This window comes from Hyperolius riggenbachi, chromosome 4 (assembly GCF_040937935.1).
Source record: "Hyperolius riggenbachi isolate aHypRig1 chromosome 4, aHypRig1.pri, whole genome shotgun sequence".
NCBI lineage: Eukaryota > Metazoa > Chordata > Amphibia > Anura > Hyperoliidae > Hyperolius > Hyperolius riggenbachi.
This window is the reverse complement of record NC_090649.1, coordinates 397,683,898-397,709,265: the sequence shown is the minus strand read 5'-3', so window position 1 is coordinate 397,709,265 and position 25,368 is coordinate 397,683,898. Positions and strand designations below refer to the sequence as shown.

Here is a 25,368-nt window from a genome sequence, read left to right as displayed (position 1 = left end):
GTAATCCATAAAATTAGCCGCTGAGCCTGAATCAATGTAGGCCTCAGAGTCTTCAGACTTATCCCCCCATGAAATCATACTAGGAAAAAGTAACCGCTTATCTTCTAGGGGTAAAAGCTGTACGCCTAGGGTATTACCCCCAACTACTCCTAGGCAGTAGCGTTTCCCGACTTCTTAGGGCAATTCCTCACTCTATGACCCCCCTCTGCACAATAAAGACACAATTGCTCAGAAATCCTGCGTCTCCGCTCCACTTGAGACAGTCTTGAGCTACCAATCTACATAGGCTCGGGTGGAGGTGAAACGGGAGGAGATGGAGTCACAGGAGGTGCGGCGTAGGACACCATTTTAACATTGTTCTTACCCCGGGTCAGCCTTTGATAGCGTAATCTGCGATCAATCCGGATGGCCGATGAAATGGCCTCATCGATGGTTTTTGGTTCGGGCTGACTTAGCGTGAGGTCTGAGACCTCATCAGATAAACCTGATAAGAAACAGTCAAAGAGGGCATAGGTGTCCCACCTGGCTGAAACTGACCACCTCCTAAATTCGGCAGCATACTCCTCGACCGGACCTTTGCCTTGACGCAACAACTTGAGCTTCCGCTCAGAAGTCGAGGCAATGTCTGGATCGTCGTAAATTACTGCCATAGCCTTGAAAAATTCATCTACGGAGGTTAAAGCTAAATCTCCGATGGGCAGACTGTATGCCCATGTCTGAGAATCGCCTGATAACAAAGTCTTAATAAATGTGACCCGTTGGGCCATAGTTCCTGAAGATCTAGGTCTCAACTCAAAGTATGATAACACTCTACTCCTAAAATTTCGGAAGTCAGATCTGTGACCAGAAAATTTTTCAGGTACAGGCATACGTATGTCTGAGCTAGGAGGAGATCGCACCTCGTCCACAGCTGTCTGGAGGGTTTGTAAAGAACCGGACAAAGCATCAATCATCGCCTTGTGATTACCCAGCACTTGGTTGATGGTATCCACCGAAGTGGTAAGTGCGCCCAGACGGTCAGTGTGTGCGTCCATTTGCATTTTTGGGTCTGGCGTTCTGTAACGATCGGTGTAACACAGAGAGGATCTGATTACCGGTGATCTGCAGTATCACCGAGAATGCAGATATATACCCGATTATTGATGATCTGCAGTATCACCGATAATCAGATATATCTCTAACCTCTGGACACCTGAGTAATATGAGTGTTTGGTGCAACCGTATACTTTGAGGAGAGCACCCACGTAGAGGGTGCTAGGCAGCACGAAATACTGCTTAGAGAACAGGTTCCTTCCACTGGTCTGATGCTCCCCAAGGGGCGGAGCCAGGCTGAGAGTGGGAAGGATCAGAGAGTGAGTGACACCAAGGGTGAAGTGTCACTGACAGGTCTGGGAACTATCTCCCAATAAGGAAGATGGTTCTCGAGGTCGGACAGGCCAGGTCGTTAACACACAGACAGATAAGGTACAGAGACAGGAGACAGATGCGGAATCCTAAGACTAGCAGGGTTTGGCAACAGAGTATCAGATATAATGAAGTACTAATCAGAGATCAGAAGAATGGTCAGGAGAGCAGAAGGTCATAACAAATAAACAACAATGCCTAGACTTGGGTGTGAAGTCCTAGATTATCACACCCCGGAACTGGTCTAAATAATAATACAGATGGTAACAGGATCCCTAGACTAAGGTGTGAGCTCCTTGGTCATCAACACCCTGGAAACTGGTCTAGATAATAACACAGATAATAACAGGATTCCTAGACTAAGGTGTGAGCTCCTTGGTCATCAACACCTTGGAAATTGGGCTAGATAATAACACAGATAATGACAAGGTCTGAGTGCTACCACGTAGTGATCGCAACGCCAGACACCAGAGAAATGACCAGCACCCAGTATATATACTATAGCGCTCTCCAGCGCCTCCCCTAAGTGCTGGACCAATCAGAATTGGCTGAATTGTCAGCTGACCGGCTTGGTCAGCTGACACCCTTCTGGCTGTCATAAAAGTTCTGCCTCTTCACGCGCGCGTCTTTCTCAATCTGTGTGGACTATCAGTCCCAGCCACACCAGACACGTCTTGCAATGTATCCGCCGTGCAGGACGCGGAACCAGCCGCACCGCCATCCGGGCATGCGGCGGTTTCTCCGCGTTCGGCCATGCTGACAGGTATAGGCCTATGCGAGCAAACCGCCGCGTCAGATGCGGAATCTGCCGCATTGGACGCGGAAACAGCCGCCCTGCTCTGAGTACCTGCGGCGGCTTTTCCGCGTTTTCTCACAGTTTTAAAGAAGGCAAATCACACTAATCTAAAGGGAAGCTATATTCGTGTACCACAATATCCTAAAGATCAGAGGGCTTGGCCCCAAACCCCCCATGGTCATTAACCTCCTTGCCGGTCTAAAAAATGCGGCAAGGAGGCAGCGCCGCACTTTTTTTTTTTAAAATCATGTAGCGAGCCCAGGGCTCGCTACATGATAGCCGCTGAGCGGCGGCATCCCCCCACCCACTCCGATCGCCTTCGGCGATCAGAGTATGCAGGAAATCCCGTTGAAAACGGGATTTCCTGCAGGGCTTCCCTGGTCGCCATGGCGACGGGGCGGGATGACGTCACTGACGTCATGGACGTCGGGACGTCATAGGGAATCCCGATCCGCCCCTCAGCGCTGCCTGGCACTGATTGGCCAGGCAGCGCAGGGGTCTGGGGCGGGGGGGAGCGACTCGGCGCGGCGGATCGGCGGTGAGCGGCGGCGATCGGAAGTTACAAGCAGCTAGCAAAGTGCTAGCTGCTTGTAACAAAAAAAATTATGCAAATCGGCCCAGCGGGGCCTGAGATATCCTCCTGCGCAGGTTACCCCGAGCTGAGCTCGGGATAACCGGCAAGGAGGTTAAAGAGAATCTGTACTCTAATATTTTCTTACACTAAAAAGCATACCATTCTATTCCTTATTTTCTCCTGTGCCCCTCTGTGCTGTTTCTGCCACTCCCTGCTGCAATCCTGGCTTGTAATTAACAGTTTTAGGCAGTGTTTACAAACAAACTAACCAGCTTGTAATAGGCTCACATAAACAGAGTGTGTGAGTCATACAGAGTGTGCAGGGGGCCTGCAGAGGGTGTGTATCGCTTCTAACCAATCACAAGCAGCCCTGCACATTCCACACACTCAAGCTTTAGCCCGACAGACACGAGGAAAGTAGATAAGATTTATTACAGAGACAGTGCAATTAGGAAAAGCTGCAGTAAGCCAGAGCACATTAGAACAGGCATAGGAACTTATAGGATAGAAGAAATAAGACTGAAAAATTTGTTACAGAGTCTCTTTAAGCTAGAGCTTAATGATTCATTGAGAGCAGTAGTCTGTTGTTTCCCAAATATGTACAAGTGAATTGTTTTAGGCTCTGGAGGCCTAACAGCCAAGGGAATACACTAACTTAATTACCATTTTGGCTCCTATGCAAAAAGTTTGGTTAAAGATCAGGCTGCTTCATGGTATTCAAATCAGTGGATCTGCAGTGTTGCTCTTTCAGGGTACAGACTGTTCACCTCCTGTACACTCTTATGGAACTGTGTGCTACCCGAAACTGCTTAGCTTGCTGAAGCTATGTACTGTATACACTTTCAATAATTGTCATCCAGAAAGATTGTTCTGGGAAGGATTCTTCTACAGACACACTGCCCAACAGCCTGTTCTGGTTTGCAGGGACAGGAGGAGGTATAATGAGCAAAAGGCTCCCCACTCTGGACACTTCAATAGAACAACAGTAGAGTTCAGTTGTTAATGATCGGATCACTAATTACGGTACATCAACAATGGCGTTGAAGGACACCTGAGCTCACACTAGAAACAACCTTTCCACAAAAGATCTAGACATGATCTTTCCACAGACTTTAGAAATTCTAAAAGATTTATATGATATTGTTACACTATCCTAAATATTAAGTGGACCTATAAGTGCTTTATTCATTTAGAACTTAAAGGTGCACAGTAATGAGTCTGATTATTTACATGAAATGTATACCCACCTGGCAAAATGTATTTTTCTCCTTGTCTCGGCCCCATCTTATTTAAAGGGGCACTATGGCAAAAAATTGTAAAATTTAATATATGTGCAAACATAGACAAATAAGAAGTATGTTTTTGACTGCACATCACAAAAACAATAGGCAAACTAAATGCCAAAATAGAATTCTAAATTCTGTATACGCTAATTATTTTGTTCTCCCAGCCAGGATAATTTAGTTGTCTTTAGCTTGTACCAGTGATATTCCATACCTCAGTTATAGCTCTGATTAGATTTGATCTAATATCAAGTCGAACAAGGTGGTGAACAATATCAGATAGATGTCGACCAATTACTACATCCACTAGTGTATGCCAACTTTTACCAATAATTAGCCTGCATGCACAGAAAGTGCCCTACTCTAGTTAGGTGGCTGTTGTTGGAATTTAAACAGGACCTGTTGTCACAAAGGGAATTGTAGAGATCTTTCAATCTCTGCAGTTGCTATGGAAATTCTACTAAAAAAACTGCCTGTTGGGGGTAGCTGATCATTGTCTTCATAAACTGTTAAGACATAAACCCTTTGCCTTGAAAGGCTGACCTCACAGAGAATAGGGGTGTTCTGTATTGTCTTTAGAGTTTCAGGTTCCAGCCTGTTCTATGAAGCAGTCACAGTCCATCAGTGTAATCATTATGCGGGAATAACGAGTGAAGACGAGGAATGCAGGAAATATTTTTAGTGATAGGAAACATTCATTGAATCTCGGAGGCCTCCGTACCTATGATAAAGTACTATAACCATTTTGAAACTAGATTTATTTTGTAACTTGCACTTATAAACTAAAAAGTGGTGGATTGCTACTAATAATGTTTCCAGTAAATAGTTTTACATTATTGATCTCTTTAGGAACCCTAACGTTTATAAATAATTGTGACTGATGACATTAAAGAACCACTCTCACAAAAAAACAAACAAAACTAAAATGTATTTGTATGTATAAAATGTACATTTGTTCCAGAATAAAACACACTATAAATTACTTTTTTCTTATGTTGCTGTCACATGCAGTCAGGGCCGGATTTGTACTCTTTACCGTCCAAGGCCCCTGTCACCAGCCGACCCCTTCAGAATAGGTAGCAAGATAACCCCCTCCCCCCCTTTCCTCCAGTATAGGTAGCCAGGTGACCCCTCCCCCTTCCCTCCAGTATAGGTAGCCAGATGACCCCCTCCCCCCTTCCCTCCAGTATAGGTAGCCAGATGACTCCCCTAATTCCTTCGTTTCCTACACACCCCTTTCAGTATAGGTATCCAGCCACTTTCACACCGCAGCAGTCATCAGCTCCTCTCCAGTGCAGAAGCTTCCTCTTCCTTGCCGTCTCCAATGCTGCCCAAGTCCATAGCCGCCAGCCACAATGCAAACATGCACAGAAAGCAAGGTGGCTGCTGTACAGGTGGCTGGCAGCTGAGTACCGTGGTCAGGCGCTCGCCTGATCTCCTTGCATTGTTGTAATTGCAAGCTTGTAAATGCTGCACCAGTTTAGCCTGCTGCTTTGGTGTCCTTGCTCCTGTAGTGCCCTAGGCCATGGCCTAGGTGGCCTTGGCCTAAATCCAGCCCTGCATGCAGTATGTTGTTAAAATCAGGCCAGTCTATCTCAAGCACTTACTGAATGGTAGTTGCTCTGTCCAACTGCAAAAGACGTGTGTGAAAACATGAAGGGGGGCAGGCCGGCATCTTTGCTTAGATCCTTTCTGGGGAGTGCTTTTTGTTCAGAACAAAGGAGATACTGAAAAGCCCTCATGAGAAGATGGAGTAATTTAAAACCTGTCAGATTGGTCAGATTTTTACTGCCTACTAAGTGACTGTAACATAGGAAAAAAAAATGTATAGTGCATTTTAATCTGGAAGAAATGTACTTCTTATGCATGGTACACACCATGCAATTTCCCATCAGATAGATGAGTCGAATCCATTATTTCTGACAGGTCTGATCTGATTTCTGATCGTTTTTCTGATTTTGTATAGAAGTGATCAAAAAATTGATCAGAAAAATGATGGGAAATCTGATTGGACCCATCGGAAATAATCGATTCGACCCATCGGACGGAAAATTGCATCATGAGCACAAGGCATAAGGGCTCGTTTCCACTATAGCGAATCCGCATGCGGGCACTGCATGCGGATTCGCATACTCAATTTTAGTGGATGGGGCTGTTTCCACGTGTGCGGCGGCGGCAGCGTTTTTCGGTGCAGGAAAAATCTGCACGACAGGGTCGTCAGATTTCGCGTGCGGCAGGAATGCGGGCGAATCGCCGCTAATGCATTCAATAGGGAAATCGCATGCGGCTTTGTCATGCGGATTTCCCCGCGATTTCGCATGAAAGGCAATGGAACTTTACACAGGCAGTGACATGGTTAATTTCGCCTGGCTCCTTGGCATGCGAAATCGCATGCGAAATCGCGGGTAAATCCGCATGGGGAAACGCAGCCGCATGCGATTTCTTCAGCGGTGGAATCCAGGCGATTCCGCACCGCTACAGTGGAAACGAGCCCTAATAGAGCCTACACTGAGCTAGGAAAATGCTCAGTTGTAAAGTGCAACTATTGATTTTAGGACAAAGTAATCCTTTTCTATGAATATGATCTGCCTAAATTCTTCTGCTGCACTCAAAATTGATCAATACATTTTGATTTTGAAAGCTTTAATCAAACATTACTGAATTCAGAAGTGTAAAATAATATTTCTAATCAGTCATTTCAGAGATCACTCAAAGATTGAACAGTGTATGGCCAGGTCAAGGCCCGATTCACCATCCGTGGCCCTACTTGATACAGTCTTTAATAGTGATTGTCGTGTCTAGGGGAGCTCATGGAGAAGCATGTGATCAGTTTACTCAGATGATAGCTATGTTATGCCCAGCACACGCCATGCAATTTCAATTTTCAGGGTCAATTCATAAAAGGCTGTGCGGAAAAAAAATCTGGTCGAGAAAATACAGCATTTGGTATTTTAGACTTTTGTGTGCTAATTCATAAAAATTTTCACAGCTGCGATAGAAATGCGGGGATTTACCGAACTAAACTGTCGGTAACATGAGAAGAGTAGCTGCCTGAGTTGTTACATTTGCTGTTCTCTGTGCAGAGACAGCATTACAATAAAAGAGGCATCCCAACTTCAATTTAGATGTGTATGTTTTGTTATACTGCCTCTGCTTGCCCTGAATCTGCTCTGAATCTATTAGGCTTTCTAAACAATCTATTTAATTGCCACAGCGAGCTTAGAAGAACTTCAAGAAACTTTACACATGCCAGGCTTTGTGATGTGAAATACACATCTTAAAAACAGGAACCCAAGAGGTTAAACAAACAACCTAAGGTATTCAGGGGAAGCCTTGTTTGTTCTGCTCTCCCTGCTGCTGCTGCTGCTGCCTGGGGGGAGATCTCACTGCTTCTGCTTGTGAGTCTCCATTATTGCTCTCTTATCACCTCTTCAAAGCAGGTGGTATTCTTCAGTGCCATTACCACCTGGTCTAATCTTGACATTTACTGATATGTGTTGAGGTAATTACCGCACAAGTCTGTAATTGACCTCACTGCTCAGGAATTTCAGCTTTTCATGCGGTAACTGCTTTTGACATTTTCCTAAGTTCTCAGTAAAGTCCGCTATTTTCTGCATAACCGACTGCGGTAATGCTTTATGAATCAACCTCAAGGGGTCTTAATTGGGCAATAAATGAACCACTGAAGGTGCTCATTAACAGTACAATTTTTATGAATTTATTTTGATCTGATAAATCTTCTTGAATTGTGAAAAAAGGGTCAACAGTTGCTTACAATAGATGAAAAAAGATCATATGGTCCATAGTAAATAGCCAGATTATCGATCCGCCTGGTGGATTTGAATGATCGTATTTGGCCTTATCTTAGCTAAAATAAAATTGTACTATTGATAGTGAATACAATAATTACCAATTGATTATTTGCAATTTACTAAATCAACTGAAAGAGTGACAAGCAGTACAGAGAGAGGAGCATGAACTAGGGGGAACTATAATAAAGGAGGCCCTAATGAAGTGAATACTACACTGAGTGGTGTACCATAATAGGAGGGGAGCACTATGATGGAGCAGAACTGTAATGGGGAGTATGGAATGCATCGCAGAAACTCGGATGCTGCCATTTATTCATGGAATGGTGGAGAAAACTTTGGGGAGTACAAAAAAGCTGGAACATAAAGGGGGACTCCAACACCTGTTGATATGTAGCCAAGTAGAAGCAGTAAAGTGTTGTACCGTGTTAGCCATGCTAAAGAATGTTTCTCCTCTGTATGTCAGTGTATATAAGCTGTGTTTTTCAGTTTTGGTCAGGAACCAGTCCGACGAAGGCTTTTTATAAGTCGAAAGCTCACTGTTTATCCATCTCTAAGTTAGCCAATAAATGGTATCATCCTGATTCAAAACTTCTTGATATGTAGCCAAGGGTTGGTTTAAATAAAAAATGACTTAACGAAAAGAGTGCCATGACCTGGAAAAGGCTGAAAACGATTGTCCCTTTTCCATATTGTGTAGCTGATCTTCCTTAGACAAATAGCAATAGTCCAAAGAAAGTTAAAGTGGATCTGACCTCTTGCGCAGGAAAGAAGAAACATGAAGAGAAATGCACCTTGTATGTATTTAGAGAGTTTAGCCTGTCTAATTCCCCCTCATCTGTGACTAAGCACAAGTGTAATTTAATCTCTCAGTGGTGTCAGCTCAGGAATCACAGCAGTCCTCAGCAGCTAATTTGTAAACACAGCATGTTAACACTATCAATCAATAAGCATGAAACTGATTCAAAAAAGTCAGGCTCAGTGCACACCAAAAACCTTTAGCAGATCTGCAAAACGCTAGAGGTTTTTGAAGCAGATTTCAGAGCGATTCTAGGCATGTTTAGAGACGTTTTGTAAACATGCCTTGTGTTTTTTGGAGCGTTTTTGTGTAGCAGATTACAAGTATTGTTACAGTAAAGCTGTAACTGAACAGCTGTAACAAAAACACCTGGAAAACCGCTTTGATCTAGTGTTTTTCAGAACGGTTTTTCACTTTCCTATACTTTAACATTGAGGCAGAAACGCCTCAGAAATCTAAAAAGTGCTGCAGCCACCGAGTTTGCATTTCTGGAAAAAACTAGCCGCTCTGGTGTGCACCATCCCATTCACTTTCATTAGCCAAGCGGTTTCCCCCCTTCAAGAGTTTTAGGGCACATTTCCACTATTGCGAATTCGCATGCGGTTTTCGCATGCAAATTCGCATAGCAATAAAAGTGAATGGGACTGTTTCCACTTGTCAGGATTCCTTTGCGTTTTTCTGTGTAGAAAAAATTCGCATGGCAGAGCCATCAGAATTCGCATACCGCTATGCGAATCGCATACAATGTATTTCATAGGAAATTCGCATGAGGTTTGGATATGCAAATTTTCATGCGCATTCGCATGCAAATTCACATAGAAACAATGGAAAAGCACACCAGCACTGCCATGGTTAAATTCGCATACATCGTCATCCATGCGATTCACACCGCACAAGTGGAAATGCAGCCTCAAAAAACGCTTCAGAACCGCTCTGGTGTGCAACAGCCCTAAGATATATTTGTTTCTGCTATGACTGCCTGGAGCTCAAGAGCAGGTGCTCCTCTGTTAAAAAGAAAACACTTGTCTTTGTAAACAAGGTGCACAAGGAGCAGATCAAGTGTCATTGGTTGCCAGTGTATGAGCTCTCCATATCTCAGCCGTTGCTCACATTTATGCTACGTACACCTTGCGTAATAAATGGACGGCTGCATAAATGTTCAGTGTACACAGCCAGCACTGAATGGATTACATGCAACAATGCCTAAGCATTCCTATTAAGTGGAAGGTGTGACTTGTGCAAAGGAATTTTAAACAAGTTGTCAATCACTGGGGTCAGGTTTGAGTATATAACATACCATATATCAATGTGTTCATAAACTGTTGGGGATACATAAAGGTAATAGTTGGCTCATGCTCTGCATGACTGGCAATGGTCTAATGTAAGTACCGTACCTGGTTTTACTGACCAGTAGCTGACATTTTAGGCTAAGATTTAAAACTCTGCGTCCTTTATGCAATTCACTTTTTTACCTGTGTTTTCTCCTTGGTGATATTTTAACAACTTGTAAATAAAACTACTTTTAAATTACCAGCAAGCAAGAACGTACTCAAAATGATTTTGATCGTAGCTTTTCAGCTACTTTTTGGTACTTTTATTGTTAGGAAATCTGCACAGAACTCGGAAGCATTGGACAAATCGGAGAATGCTGAATTTTTCCACAGAAATCTGGGTTACCGCTGTCGTTTTAGACCACTCACAAGACTCTGATACTACCGAGCATTACTGAGTCCTGTGATTGGACTAAAATTTCCATGGTATTCCGATTATTGCGGTAAAATTCTGCATCCTCTGATTGGCCAAATACTTTCGAGTACTTGAAAGTATTAGACCAATCGGAGAATGCAAAAATGACAAAAAAAAGACTCATTAGAAATCCGCGGAATTGGCATTAGTGGAAATCGGAATTTCCACGGAATCTGAAAAACTGAGACTATGGCAATCACCTAACAAAATCAGATCCATCTGACTGCTTTTTCTCCAGACCGGGGTTGGTGGAAGGTGCAGGTTACACATTCTCGCTGGGATAAAATAATAGGTAATGGGAAATCTCACCTCAGCAAGCAGAAGTTACACTACTGACATTTGTCTCCAGAATAGGTAGTCACCCCAGATGCAGTGTAGCTCTATTTATCTTTTATCTCTTCCACTAGGACAGAAAGCTTCTCAGGCCAATACGAGAAAAAAACCATTAAGCAGAAAAAATTGCTGTCTTAGGCCAATCTACCCACTTTGCCTGATATTTTGGCATAGTATCATGAAGCATATGATATAGGTAGTCCATAAGTCGCACCAACTCCACCCTATGCAATATTTGTGTAGTAGAAACACCTACAGTTCTCCAATCACAAGCTATCGTCCATAGAATGGAGCACACAAAAACATAATACACTCTCCTCCATTTCCTTGGAACTGTCGTTAGGCACCAGGAGTAGACCATGTTGGGCTTCTGTATCAATCGCTGTAGAGTACAGGCGGCTCATATCTCTCTTTAATCTCCTCCAAAGTGCACTGACAACTGAGCACTCTCAAAATGTATGGTAAAACGATCCCACCACCTGACAGCCCTGAAAACATAAGGGAGAAACACTAGGGAAAATTCTATGAAGCTTTGAAGGTGTTCTATAAACCATCTAGTGGCCAATTTTACAGCAGTATCTCTAACCATAGGGGTTCTGGTAGCATTCATTAAATTAAGCCTAATGCACAAATCTGTCTGGTCCAAAGTTAAGTTTAACCCGGTCTCCCACTCCTCCAAATTTTTAGTTTTCTTATCTTGCAAAAGTCCAATCATATGAGAATATAGATGAGAAATCACTCCCCTGCACTCAACCGAGGACAGGTAAACATTTTCATAGAAAGTGCAATTAGAGATCCATAAGGGCCAGTATGTTTCAAGAAAGAAATCCTAATCTGAGCATATCTAAAATGCTCCATCAAAGAAAATTTTGGTTATTGAATTGAAGCAAATAGAAAGGGATACATTTATCCGCCATCCAGAAACAGATGTTGTCAGAGAATTTATGCAAGGTGTGAAATATAGCTTTGAAGAATATAGTAACACGTTTATTGTATTATCTTCTGCAGTCATACAAATCTCTAAAATTGGTTAAATGTTGATCTCGGTCAGTATAAATATAGATGTAACAAAAACGTTATGTCTTGAATACATTTAGGAATAGGACAAGGAGTTCCATCGGCAGAGCATCCAGTATTATTAATCATGCGGCAAGTACGTAGAAGATTAACAATCCAGAATAATATGAAGATTATCTTTCCAGACTAATGATCAGGCAAGTTGAAACCTGTCCCTACAGAGGCAACAGGCCAGGCTGAATTGTGTCTTGATGAACTGAGTATTTACTGACATTGTAGTACTATATATTGATAGCCTTTCCCCTGGTGTTTACATGAGTGTGGTTGCATTCATCCTGCCATGGCAGTGTTTGGTCATACATTCCTTCCTGTTACCATATATCACCACATTATATCCTATATCTTACCTTCAGTTTCCTTCACTCTGTCCGTAGCTAATATGCTGCTTGTAGTGTACGGCAACATAGACTGAGGAAGAAAGCTAGACAGGCAGTCACACAGTGATGTACTTCTCCTAATATTCAGGTGGTCCTATCCACACTGTAGGACGGCTTGTTCTCCTGGTGGATTTATTGTGGGACTCTTACTTTGTACTGTATAGAGGTATTTGATTTTTAGTTATTTTCTCATTCTTTCATTGCTTCTGTTTTTACAAAATATATTTCTTCTTGAAATGATTTTCATAACGCATGTATTACAGCTTTTCCTACTCACGGGTTATCCTTTTGTCTGAGTTTTTGTTTATATGTAAAGTGGCAGCGATAAATGGCAATGTGCTGGATGTGATCTTTTTAAGGCCTGGTCCCCACTGCCTGTGTTTGTGCTGGCTTTGCTGATGGTTTGCGATTGGCACAGCTTTAGAGCGGTGTCTACCTATGGGTGCATGCACATTGCAGCATTGCAATTGCTGCAATTCTTGTACCCCAAATCGCAGAGGCTAATTGCTGGAATAATGCAATTGCTAGTTGCTTAGCAATGGCAAATTTGCAGCAACTTCAGTTTGCAATTCCCATTCGGGGAGCGAGAATCGCTGCTGGAACGCAAAACTGCAATGTGCATGCTCCCATAGGCAGACCATGCACAAACGATTTGACAATGGCAAACGCAGCCAGTGTGAACCAGGCCTAAATGACTAATCTTGTTAATGGTTTGTAGTGTCTTAAAGCAAACCTGAAGTGAAGTGGCAATTAATCGTATGTGTTTTACTAAACATAAATTAAACATAGATTTTGTACAGCAAGAGAAATTGACAGCACTTTCAGACAGAAGCTGTATCCGAATTAGCTATTTGCAAAGATGTGCAGAGCTCCAAAATATGGACAAAATTACACAGCATGCATTCAAAACAGGTACAGCAAAGGAGGGTGTTAGCTTCAGTATATATAAAAGGTGCACAAATTATTCCCTACTAGACTTCCCTACAGCAATGATGGGCCTTCGCGGGGAAGACCTACCGCTAGTCTAACAATAAAAACATAATTTTTCCTAGTGCTGCTAATCATAAACGGTATACACATTTCTTCAAACAGACATCAAATAAGTGACAGCGCTCCAGGCTGAAAACTGAAATGAAAGCCAAAAGAGGCACACAGAGCCCCACTGGGGCTAAATACATGCTTTGAATGCAAATCAGATGCAAATTATGTACTAGTTTCTAATCTAAAAATTTGAATGCAGGTCAAAGCACATAAATGCAGCTAGCCAAGAAGTATACTTACATTAATTTTCTACAGAGATTGGCAGCGCTTTCAGACAGAGGCTGTACATGAATTAGCTATTTGCAAAGATGTTCAGAGCGCCAAAATATGGACAATATTACACAGCATCTGATTTGCATTCAAGGCATGTATTTAGCCCCAGTGGGGCTCTGCATGCCTCTGTTGGCTTTCATTTCAGTTTGCAGCCTGGAATGCTGTCACTTGTTTGATATAAATTAAATATAGGCTCAGTCCTTACATTCAGTTTAAAGCAAAGCTTTGGGGGAAAAGTTATATAATTTCCTAAATAGAGGGAAGCCTCTGGATGATCTCAAGGCTTCTCCAATCCTTCTCTACCCAGCGCTTCTTGTTATCCAGAGGTTTTCCTTTGCTGAGATAAGTATCTATATTTTTGACTGTTTTTCTGCTCAAAAGATACCCTTTGAGTGTTAAATTTGAAGACTTAAGGCCCATAAACAAGTCGGACTTTTGCGAACGACGGGTCGTTTGAATGTCCCGTCGTTCAGTCTTCCACACGCTAAATCGGGCGTGTGTACAGACTGTCGTTCAGGTGATAAGACGCCCGGTGGATCGCTCAAGACCAGTCTTATCACCCGAACGACAGTCTGTACACACGCCCGATTTAGCGTGCAGACGACTGAACGACGGGACGTTCAAACGACCGTCGTTCGCAAAAGTCCGATGTGTGTATGGGCCTTAAATCTAAAGGTTCCTGCTTCTCTGCCCCTCTCCTTTCTGTGACATGGTACATTGTGAATTTGCATGTCACAGGCTGGTGGGCAGTCTCCTGGTTGTACAGGAATTTAGTGCTAAATTATTATACTACTATGGGCTTCCTAGTTGATGCCTTTAATGGTGGTACCAATGATCCAATCTTTTTTATCCAATCTTACCAATTCTATGTAATATAGGGGCTACCTAAATTATCCATTCAGTATTTTTACTCAGTTTAGCCTTACTACTACGCAGATTTGGTAAAATTGGATGAAAAGGATTGTCATCATTAGTGGCCACCATATCATTTGCAGCATAAACTATGTGTTGTTCTTTCAGTAAAGAGACATTGGTAAGTATTGGTATGTCCTGGAAATCTGCAGCATAGCTGATATACTGGCCACTGACAGGCAAGGATGGTTGACCTACTGGGACCACACAGCTTTATAAGCAAGATTGCTTGTCTGAGTGGAATTTCCCTTACTTTTGCTTTACAATTTACAGACATCATTAATGACAGTGGCTGTGCAGTAACAAACAATCATTTTAATAGTCCACAAATTCAAATCACATATGATGTGATTGGTGGCACTAAAAAAATAGTTGACTCTAGCGTGAAACATGTCATATGACGTGCACACTTCATAACATATCTAGTGTGAACACAATTTGACACATTTCCCTAGAGCTGCATACACGCTCAGATGGAGATCTTTTTATCCATATCAGTGCTTCCTATTTTATACCTGGTCAGGAGCCCACACTGCTATAGGCTACAATCTCTTTAGAGAGAGTCAGTCTTTCCTTTCTGCAGCGATGAACAATGGGATGATGCAATCTAAGCAGCAGCTGTCACATGCACACAGCTTTTAAAGGGATACTGTAGGGGGGGGGGGGGTCGGGGGGGAAATGAGTTGAAGTTACCCGGGGGTTCTAATGGCCCCCCACAGACATCCTGTGCCCGCGCAGCCACTCACCGATGCTCCGGCCCCGCCTCCGGATCACTTCTGGAATTTCAGACTTTAAAGTTGGAAAAAAAACACTGCGCCTGCGTTGCCGTGTCTTCACTCCCGCTGATGTTACCAGGAGCGCACGGCGCGGGCACAGACCATAATGGGCCTGCGCAGTACGCTCCTGGTGCCATCATGGGAAGCGAGGACACGGCAACGCAGGCGCAGTGGTTTTCAGACTTTAAAGTCTGAAATTCCAGAAGTGAACCAGAGGCGGAGCCGGAGCATCGGTGAGTGGCTGCGCGGCCACAGGATGTCTGCTGGGGACCATTAGAAGTCCCGGGTAAGTTCAACTCATTTTCCCCCAACCCCCTACAGTATCCCTTTAAGTCTGGTCCTGTAGTTTGTTGCTTCTGGTCACATTTCCAAGGCCTATTTTTTTCAACTGCAGAAGCCTCATGTTAAACTTAAAGGTTGCATTGGAGCTGTATAGCTTCTAAACTATTAGATGACCTATTTAGATGCTTGGCCTTCTGCTTGTGACTTATCCAAACAATACAGATATGTCCATTTGCATGAGAATATTATGAGACCGTCATAAAATATATTTTACCAGACACCCCCATACAATGCATAAACTGAAAAAATGAATTGTGGTGTCATGTGGTGTCACTTGACTGGCTATATAGTGTAGCAGTCCTGTGTGAGTCAAAAGACCAACTGGATAGAATTACAAATCATTAAACAGACAAAAAATTCACAGATCCAAGTGTGTATTTAGATGTTTGCCTAGACTTGTACTGTAAAATACACCTGTCACTAGCTTCAATTACTGAAACTAAGAATCAAATTAAAAATACAAGTTGAAATGATGAGGGAAACTAAAGTGAGAGGGATATGGAGGCTGCCATATTTTATTTCCTTTTATACAACACCAGTTGCCTAGCTGTCCTGCTCATCCTCTGCTTCTAATACCTTTAGCTATAGACCCTGAACAAGCATGCAGGTCAGATGTTTCTGAGAAATCTGATTCGATTAGCTTCATGCTTGTTTCAGGCAGCTAGAGTTTTCTTTAAATTATTCCAGGTCGACTTTTCTTGAATAAAAAGTTTTACACAACTGCTAATTCACAAACTTACAGTAACCCCTATCATGTTATAGTATGATCCAGATGGTAGAGAGTTGTAAATGTATTGTTCCTGATATAAAATATTGTTTATAAATGCAGTCCATGATTGCTGTATCAGCTGAGGCATCCTGAGTGTGAAAGACTGGGGAACAGCTGGCATGCCTTAGAGCCTGATCACTCTAGGTCCACTGCCAGACTGCTTGCCAGACTGGTAGGCAGTGGACCAACATACATACTGTATGAACCCAATGCTTTCCTGTAGAGAAGCTTCTACCATTTCACACATACCTGTCTTTATAGTGTCCACAATGCACAGAACCCAACCTGCACATTTTTTTTTGGAGACAGTGAATGCATTGCTATAGAATATTTATGTCTACTCCCAAGTGCAGTGGGACTTCTGTGGAAAACCAATTTTGGACAGCATCTCCATATTATATGAATATAGCGCCACTACAACATAGTGTGAACTTCAAGCTCTTAGTGCCTAGAACTGTTGTGAATCTGACTCTAAAGCCTTGTGCACACACAGTTCCTGGCCAAGGTAGATGGCGCTTCTGTTGAGAATCTAGTCTGTGCTCGGTTGTCCCCAATCCTCTCCAATGTGTCACAGAGGGTGCAGAGAAACAGGAACGCTACAACCACCGATACATGACCAAAGGGAGCAGAGATCATAGGTCTCAAAACGTACAGGCAAACAAAGATGCACCATGGATGGGTATAAAACTTCCTTCAATTTTATTAGCACATCAGTAGATACAAAAAGGCTGACGCGTATCGGAACTCTGAAGGCTCCTTAATCATAGCCAGCATATACATATTCATTACAGGTATAAGTAGTCAAGTGCCGGCCCACAATGGGCATGGCCTTAGCTCTTAAAGTAACACATACAATATACATATAAAATGGCGTAGCCAGTATACAAACATGAAATATACAAAAATTTAAAAACCATTGATGATATGGTTGAGCATCAAGATCAATATACAGCTTGAGGACAAACATATGGTACAGATAGGACAGTACCCCAAAAAGAAGAAAAAGAAAACAAAGACCAATATATGAACAAGTATGGTCAAAAAGAGAGGGGGGTGCAAACAAGATCAAATGGCATAAAAATTAATTAATTAAACTCTTATGTCATAAGTGAGACTAACATCCATTTTAGAACTTAAGCCTGTTGGTATACGTGTACCCAATCTCCATATCCACAGGGCCTCCCGTTTCAATAGGGATCTATGTAGGTCACCCCCTTTAGGTGGGCGTACTACCCTGTCGATACCCTGGAAGGTGAAGCCACCCATATCACCCCGATGTTCTTTCAGGAAATGCTTGGATACACTGGAGACTTGAGAAATGTATGGTCCATTTCTAATACACCTAGCTGGTCCATTAAAATGTTCTGAGATGCGTTGCCTCAAAGGGCGGGTGGTACACCCCACATACTGCAATCCACAAGCAACACAGGTGATGAGATAAACAACATTGCTAGAATTGCAATTTATGTATCCAGGGCTGTGGAGTCGGAGTCGTGGAGTCGGAGTCGTGGAGTTGGGCAATTTTGGGTGCCTGGAGTCGGAGTCGGGAAAAAATGCACCGACTCCGACTCCTAATGAATTTGTAACTGTAATTAAAATAAAAAATATGATAAAATGTTCTATTTCTCAGATAATAGTCATTAAAAATAATGTATATATACAGTATATATACAGTAATAGCTGTGCTTAGTCCACAAAAATGAAATAAACCAATCAAAATTAGTTACTTGTGCTGCTTCAATAAAGCAGTCCCCGTATTTTTAAGGTCAGATATACATATCTGATTGTGACTGTATATATGATGTGTACACAGGAATCTCTTATATATACTAAATAACATCTATGCTGTAAGAATAAAGCCTGATGTGTAGCTGTGTCACTAATAGAGATGGTCAACGAGATGGAAATAATTCTGCGCTGATTCTGATTTATGCAAATGTATGCACTCCCTTTGCTGATGAAATCAAATAATTTGATATGTTGTTAAAATTTGGTTTGGTGACTACAAATTAAAGGGTAACTGAGACGGATGAAAAGTAAAGTTTTATACATACCTGGGGCTTCCTCCAGCCCCCTTCAGGCTAATCAGTCCCTCGCTGTCCTCCACCACCCGGATCTTCTGCTATGAGTCCTGGTAATTCAGCCAGTCAGCGCTGTCCGGCCGCATGCCGCTCCCACAGCCAGGAACATTCTGCACCTGCGCAATAGTGCTGCACAGGTGTAGTATGCTCCTGGCGGCGGAGTGTGTGCATGCGCACTACGCCTGACTGGCTCAAGTACCTGGACTCATAGCAGAAGATCCAGGTGGCGGAGGAGGACAACGAGGGACTGATTATCCTGAAGGCGGCTGGAGGAAGCCCCAGGTATGTATAAAACTTTAGTTTCATCTGTCTCAGGTTTACTTTGTTACACAGTAGTACTATGCTCTACATATGCACTCCCCACAGAGCTGCAGGGAATCCACTGAGAATGCTGTGCACATTGAACACAGAGGTGTTGTCTGTTTACAATCTCCTCATTCCCCTGCAGAGTACCTGCACATCATTCTTACATGTACCCACACTTACACTGCCTAGGGCCTAATAGATGTTCTTTGTTCCGGTTTGTACCTTTTACAAGTACTCTTACCAAGGACTAGTTTTAGTCTAAAGGGAATAAATATAGTAGTCTACATATCCTTCTCACTTCAGTTGTCTTGTAAAATTCCTAAGCGTTGGCAGTTAAGAGACGAATTTCATGTTACATACTTTTAATCAACAAAATTGTAATATGCAAATTAGAGGAGTCGGAGTCGTGGAGTCGGAGTTGGTGGAATCCTAAACTGAGGAGTCGGAGTCGGAGGATTTTTGGACCGACTCCACAGCCCTGGATTAATCTCAAATCTCTCACCTTTGGAGATAGAAATGATATCACGTGTTTGGTTGTGGACACAACAGTACCTGCAGGTGCTATACCCGCACCTAAAGGAACCTTTGTAGGCCAGCCACGTTGGAACAGGTCTGGAGGAGCTGGAAAAAAGACTCAGAGAGAGGCGGGTCCCCAAAGTAGGGGCACGACGTGCGGAGAAGGTACAACCCTCCCCCAAGATCTTGCGAAGTTTGGGATCCGAGTGCAGGACTGGCAAATATTTTCTTATTATATTAATGACCTTATTGTACTCCAAACTATAAGGAGTTGTAAAGGTCAAATTTCTTTTCCGCCTCGTCCCAATCCCGGCACCCGCACCCAACAGATCCTGACGATTCTTTTTTAAAGAGGAACTGTAACGACAAAACGGCCCCTGGGGGGTACTCACCTCGGGTGGGGGAAGCCTCAGGATCCTAATGAGGCTTCCCACGCCGTTCTGCGTCCCTCGGGGGTCTCGCTGTAGCCCTCCGTACAGCCGTGACGCAATATTTACCTTCCTGGCTCCTGCGCAGGCGCTCTGATGCCTCTCGGCGCCGAAGTAGGCGGAAATACCCGATCACCGTCGGGTCTGCTCTACTGCGCAGGCGCAAGTTTCTGGCGCCTGCGCAGTAGAGCGGACCCGACGGAGATCGGGTATTTCCGTCTATTTCCGTGCAGAAAGTCGCCACAGCGCCCCCGCTGGAGCCAGCAAAGGTAAATATTGAACTGACAGTCGGCACAGTCGCCGGCTGTTCGGAGGGCTGCGGCGAGACCCCCGTGGGACAGAGGACGGCGTGGGAAGCCTCATTAGGATCCGGAGGCTTCCCCCACCCGAGGTGAGTACCCCCCAGGGGATCTTTTTAATGTTACAGAGTCTCTTTAAAGAGAACCCGAGGTGGGTTTGAAGAATATTATCTGCATACAGAGGCTGGATCTGCCTATACAGCCCAGCCTCTGTTGCTATCCCAAACCCCCCTAAGGTCCCCCTGCACTGTGCAATCCCTCATAAATCACAGCCACGCTGCTGACAAACAGCTTGTCAAAGCTGGCTGTGTTTATCTCTATAGTGTCATTCTGCTGCTCTCCCCGCCTCCTGCAGAACTCCTGTCCCCGCCTGCCTCCCTTCCCTCCCTGCTGATTGGAGGGAAGGGACGGGGGCAGGGACCGGAGCTATGCAGGAGGCGGGGGAGCAGCTGAGACTGACACTACAGATGTGAACACAGCCTCACAGCACGGCTGTGATTTATGAGGGATTGCAGAGTGCAGGGGGACCTTAGTGGGGTTTGGGATAGCAACAGAGGCTGGGCTGTATAGGCAGATCCAGCCTCTGTATGCAGATAACATTCTTTAAAACCCACCTCGGGTTCTCTTTAATACCTGTTGTCTCGCTTTTTTAATCAATGAGTCTCTCCTCCACCAAATCCAACTCCTGTCCCAAAACGCTGGAATCAGAGCAATTACGAGCTGCTCTGACCATCTCCCCATAAGGGATCGCCGGCAGTGTATGGCTCGGATGGCAACTGGAAGCCAACAAGAGTGAGTTCCCAGCGCATGCTTTTCTAAAAGTTTTAGTAATGATTCTGCCTGTAGTCTCAGAGCCCCACAGAGTCAGATCCAAATAGTCTATCTCGGTAGGGTTATGACACATGGTAAAAGATAAATTAAGACTGTTATTGTTGCAGTATGTCAAAAAATCAGGCAGAATGTCTGGGGGATCCCCCCATATCAGCAGCAGATCATCTATGTACCTCCTATACCAAAAAATATAATCGATAAAGGGGTTCTCCTCTCCAAAGATGCGGAGCTCCTCCCACCATCCCATGAACAAATTCGCCAGGGATGGGGAGAACTTTGCTCTCATTGAAGCTCCGCATCTTTGAAGATAGAAAACCCCATCAAACATAAAATAATTGTGGGTCAATAGATGATCCACCACCAACATGAGGAAGTCCCTGGTAACAGTAGAAAAAGAGCCATATTTTTGGATATGAAAGTCCAATGCTTTGAGGGCGAGGTCATGTCATCATTGGTTTTTAAATTTTTGTATGTTTCATGTTTGTATACTGGCTACGCCATTTTATATGTATATTGTATGTGTTACTTTAAGAGCTAAGGCCATGCCCATTGTGGGCCGGCACTTGACTACTTATACCTGTGATGAATATGTATATGCTGGCTATGATTAAGGAACCTTCAGAGCTCTGATACGCGTCAGCCTTTTTGTATCTACTGATGTGCTAATAAAATTGAAGGAAGTTTTATACCCATCCATGGTGTAGCGGGACATCTTTGTTTGCCTGTGTCACAGAGGGATCCAGAGTGCTGGATCATCTCAGCCGAGTGTACATCAAGGATATTACTCCCACCCTTACCCCTCCCACTCTGTCCTGCAGTGGGCTATCCTCTATCCGACCCCTCCATAGCCACAGAATGTGTCATTAGCCTCTAGACTCAGGAACCTGTTATCTTAAAACAAAGCTGAGATAAAAGCTAGAGAAGCATTTATACTTACCTGGAGTTTCTCCTGCCCCCTGTAGGCTGTGGGCTCCCTTGCCATCCTTCTTTTATAATTTTTGAGATATTCAAGTTTTTATAAAGGTCAAAAGTTCACTCAGCCCCCCTACAACAGCGCAAATGCTGACTGAACTTTTGACCTTTTATAAAAACTTGAATATCTCAAAAATTATAAAAGAAGGATGGCAAAGGAGCCCACAGCCTACAGGGGGCTGGAGAAACTCCAGGTAAGTATAAATGCTTAAAAAAAATAAAATGATGATATTTGAAGCACAAATAGGCACAAACACAGAACTACCCAACCACATAAGTTTCAGGTTCATAGGCCGTTGTATGGGGGATGAGTGATATTATTGTCTGGGGGAAAAAAGTGCTATTATCTTTAAAACAAAAGCGGCACAAATTTTAATTTTTGCTGCGCAAATTGGCACAAATGTAGCACTAACCAAACATGATGGAATGTTTATGTGTGCTGGTTGTAGGGGGACCGGCTTCATGGACCTCCTACAAATGGCTGGAGGAAGTTCCAGCAGCGCCATCCCACCCATGACGCCAAGCGACGCATTTGCATGAGGCGGCATTGGGAGCAGGAACGGCATCTCGCCCCCCTTCCTTCTACCCTACCTTCGGCTGCCGATTGTATTACCTTCTTGGGGGCCACTTCCTCTAAAGTCCCCATCCTCTTTCATGCTGCTACTCGCCACCGCTACACTGTGGACCTCATATCAGAGCAACCTGCCACGCTCTGTGACAGATGGTTAGCAGGCACTGGGGGCAACTATACTACCTATACTGGGGCAACTATACTAGCTACTTATACTACTGGGGCAACTATACTACCTGTCTGGGGCAACTATACTAGCTACTTATACTACTGGGGCAACTATGCTACCTGTACTGGGGGCAACTATAATATCTATACTGGGGCAAATATACTAGCTACCTATACTACTGGGGCATTTATACTACCTGTACCTGGCTACCCTATACAGGGGGCACCAAAATGTTTACCCTCAGCATAGGTAGGTAGGTAGCCAGCTACCTACCTACCTATGCTGAGGGTGAACATTTTGGGTGACGTGCGATCCTTCCAAATAAGGAGGGGGGGGGGGCGTATCCTCACAGGTTTGCCTCAGGCAGCAAAAAGTCTAGAACTGGCCCTGAGTCCCAGGTAAGTATAAGTGCTGCTCTTGCTTTTATCTCAGGTACACTTTATAGGGAACCAGAGACAAAGCACCCTTGTTTATTTTACCATATATATCAGTAAGAACATTAGAGAAAACACTTACCATGCTCTCTGTTTCATCCTCACTGCTAAAAGTGTCTGTTATCAGCTGTGATAAGGATCCCGGACTGAGCATTCAGTGTGGCTTTGCAGGGAATAATTATAGCTGAGTCATTATAGCAGAACCACAAGGGGGCAGGCTTGGGCTTGAAAAGACACCAGAGAAGACAGACTCAAATAATCATTCCGACTGAGTGCTCAGTCGGGGATTCTTATCAGAGGTGATAACAGTCAGATTAAACAGAGAACAATGAAACAAAGAGCAGATTAGGTGTTTACTGTCATTATGTTCCCACTGATTTATAAGGTAAAATACAAGAGGGTGCTTCATCTCTGGTTCTCTTTAAGAAGTAATAAGTTTCTACCTGTTATGCCTTCCCTACATTTTTCTTTTAGCCTTGTTTTGAGCATAATCTGTAGAGAATGGCTTTAAGGTCACTGCTAAACATTTCTGGGCTGCTCACAATACAGTATGCTATTCGCAATCCAAGTCTTGTCCAATGCAAGATCCATTTGTGTTGCTGAGATTTTTTTATTTCTTTATAACAGTGTGCTCTAGGAGAGGACTGGCCGTCTTGCTTTGGAAAGTTTCCTTTCAAGTACATATTTGGAAGCCTCTTGGCATGTAGCTGTTGTAGCAGAATTGTACAGCAATATAGGAGCAATGATGTTTCTTTAAATGTCTTGGTTTGTGTATTTATTGGCAGTAAGAGGGTATATTTACTGCCATCCACAACCCGCGCTGAAAGAATGTGGGATTATATTAGCTTTGTGGTTTTCTTCTTCTTGGTTATATCAAATTGGGTACTGCACACACAAAAAAATGTGCTGACATAGCATTCAGGATGTAAAGCTTCACTTAAAATAGCAGTTGAATTACAGGGAAAACATTCCCATTGCTGCATGCCACAGTTCTCATCACAGCGAGGCATGGATAGCCACACTGTTCAGCAGAGTAGGCCAGACATAATGATGTACTGTAATTTGCTATGCAGTGCGATCTAACATAGACAGTAGAGCCCCGGTTATCCAGAACTCAACAAAACCAGCAGTCTCAACCAACTGGCACAAATCGCTGGCAGTACACACGGTGAAGAAGGCCAACTTTTTCGGCTGTTTGTAGGCTCTGCTGCGCTTAACCTTCTGGGTACCGCGCAGTGTAAATCCTATGCCGCACTTGTGGATGCCTAACTCTGATGCGGCGTAGGATTTATGCTGCCTGCTTATAGCGCTCCCAACACGATCGTGCGCACCCAAAATGGGAGATTAAGCTGTCATATGATAGCTGACATCTCCTCTTAGTGATCAGGAACCATGGCGATTGGCTCCTGATCACGTGATCACTACGATCGCCGGCCGATCATAGTGATCAGCGAAAGCAGCAGCGGTAGGAGGGGAAAAAGAGGACGGAGACTCACCTTCCTAACGTTCCCCCGGCGATCAGCATTCCCCTCTGCTCTGGTCGGCATTCCCGCTTGCTCTGCCTTGTGTGTCGGGTCGCGGCTTGATGATGTCATCAAGCCGTGACCCAGAACTTAGCGGCAGTGCAAGTGGGGATGCCGGCCAGAGCTGAGGGAGCTAGAGCTGCTCAAGGCTGAGGGAGCTGGCTGCTGGGGGACACCTGGCTATACTGGGGACACCGATGGCTAGCTATCTACACTGGGGATGCTGCTACCTGACCCTCCAAACGTGCCCCTTCCCCAACCTCCACCTAAAATGCTCTGGCCCTTAAGGGGGTTATGCAGCCGGTTCTGACTGGGTTCCAAAGATTCCTTAAAGTGAACCTTACATTTTCTCCTTACAACGATACCTTCCAGTTGTAGCAAGATTTGGTCAGAACTGAAATATATCAGTTGCTGTCAGCTATCACTGAAAGGACAATTGATGAGCATGGTAATGTGCATGTTTCCCTATAGCTCAAGTGTGCGATATTACAGTTTAACAGTGTGCCTACCAGGAAGCTTTTATGGGGTAATGGCCATTTTCAAAATGGAGGTCAGATAATTCCATTGATCACAGTGGACAAACAGGACGCAGGAGAGGAAAAAGAGATTGATGAGTAGACTACACAGGAGGTAAGTATGAAGTGTGTTTGTTTATTTTGACTTTTAATATTCAGTTCAGGTATGCTTTAATATTAATATACTTTCAATTACTGTATTTTACCATTTAATACAGCGTTCATGGTATGTATATAGAGTGGGGTGTAGTACTGTATTAGCTGGGCCGGAAGCAGACAATTTGGGCGCCAGCAGCTAGTGGACAAAATGGGAGCTGCCACTGAAACCAACACAAAAGTATCGACATTGCTTTGTATAGTTTATCAAACCGACTACAGCCAAACATAGGTTGGGGGGGTTGACCTATTCAAA

At 43.8% G+C, this 25,368-nt stretch overlaps 1 protein-coding gene across 8 annotated transcripts in view; it reads left to right on the top strand.

Annotated features, from left to right (window-relative positions):
* Nucleotides 1-25,368, top strand: part of NINL (ninein like) — a 185,390-nt gene that overhangs the window by 17,380 nt on the left and 142,642 nt on the right. Inside the window, exon 2 of one of the 8 annotated variants that reach the window (XM_068232248.1) lies at nt 11,842-11,897. The exons of 5 other annotated variants lie outside the window; for them this stretch is intronic. The gene's annotated coding sequence lies outside the window, so the exon portion shown is untranslated. Of the gene's footprint in view, nt 1-11,841; nt 11,959-12,267; nt 12,365-25,368 lie in introns of those variants that run through there. 2 more of the 8 variants (XM_068232247.1, XM_068232249.1) reach the window with 2 other exon arrangements.